Source organism: Microtus ochrogaster, unplaced genomic scaffold (genome assembly GCF_000317375.1).
Source record: "Microtus ochrogaster isolate Prairie Vole_2 unplaced genomic scaffold, MicOch1.0 UNK1690, whole genome shotgun sequence".
Taxonomy (NCBI): domain Eukaryota; kingdom Metazoa; phylum Chordata; class Mammalia; order Rodentia; family Cricetidae; genus Microtus; species Microtus ochrogaster.
In genome coordinates this window covers 3008-4702 of record NW_004950788.1, presented here as the reverse complement: position 1 = coordinate 4702, position 1695 = coordinate 3008, and positions in this window count along the sequence as shown.

Below are 1695 nucleotides of genomic sequence, written 5' to 3'. Positions count from 1 at the left end.
CAGGCAGGACAAATTGTAGATTGAAGGTTTTGTGGTTGGGTTGATGTTTGATTATAGAAGATGGCCGGTTCAGGTTCCAGATCCCCCATTCCTAGGAGTCTTTGCTAGGGTCACCCTCATAGATTCCGGGAAGTTTCCACTGTACTATGTTTCCACATCACTCCCAAGTACCCCCAATTCCAGAAGTCTCTCCCTCCATCCCCCCAACTTGATCCCTTTGTTCTCAGCCCCACCCAACCCTAGTCCATGCACAAATCTATTCTACTACTTCCTCTCCCATGTGTCCATTTTCCACGGAGATCCACGCATCCCTGTTTAACCATTTTGAATACAGTGTTCTACAAAAAGAAAAACAAGTCACTGGTTTTCTAAGAAACAGCTTTATTGATATATAATTTACATGTTATAAATTCCATCCATTTGCAAGTGTTTGGTTTAATTATTTTTAGTAAATTATAGTTATGCAATCTTTACCATATAGTTTCAGAATACTTCTATTGCCACTGTGCCCCCAGTCCCTGTTGCTACCTAAACCCTGGGGCAGCCACTCCTCTGCCTTCTGCTTCTACCCACTCGCTTTCATCTCCAAATGTCATGTAGAGAGAATCACACCAAAGTTGGGTTTTTTATCTGACCCCTATAACTCAGCATAATGTGTTTCAGATTTATCTGTTATATCATAGCTAGTATCAGTGTTTATTCCTTTAGATAAATTGCAATCAATCACATGTTTACTTATGTACAATTAATGGATATTTGGATTGTGTCCTGTTTTGGAATACTGTTATTACAAATAATGCTGCTTTAAATATTTATTTAGTATAGTGTCTCATTATATAATCCTGGCTGACCTTGAATTCACATAGTCCAAACCGGCCTTGAACTCAGAGATCTGCCTATCTCTGCCTCCTTTATTCTGGAATTAAAGGTGTGCACCCCCATGGCTAGCTTGTCTTTTTGCAGACTCTGATTTTTATATACTTTGGGTAGTTCCTGTAGACCAGGCTGGCCTCGAACTCACAGAGATCCTCCTGCCTTTGCCTCCCAAGTGCTGTGGTTAAAAGCGTGCACCACCATGGCCCAGCTGATACAAAAATTTGTAAAGCTTTCTGGAACCTGAACCAGGCGTGGTGGTGCATGCCTTTGATTCCGAGCGCTCGGGAAGCAGCGGCAGGCAGATCTCGAGTTCGAGGCCAGTCGGGTCTATGTAGGGACTTCCAGGACAGGCAGGGAGGGGTACACCGGGAAGCCCTGTCTTAAAAAAGTCAAAAGCAAACAACAAAAACCTAAAACCAAACAAATAAAGGATCCTTTTAAACACACCCCTCCCTTGGAACTGGCACCTATGTCCATCGCGGTAAAAACATGAAAACCACCGCTGTGAGCACCGTTTAGTATACTCGCAAAGCTCAACCATCACCCATTTGCAAGGACAGCGCAGCTTTCGAGTCTAATTTTTAATTGAGAAGGTAAACAAGCGCTGGTCCTGCAGCACTACTGAGAGTGACCACCATATACGAGCCAAGCGGGAGGACAGCCCCGCGAGTGCAAGCAAAGCTGCCGGGGCAAAAAAAAAAATAAAGTAAAAAAAAAAATTTAAAATCCGCGAAAAGAGCGGTGTTACACACGGACCAATAGGCGAGCGTTTAGCGTCCAAAACACAGGGCGGACTGGCACGCGTGGGCGGAACCCCTC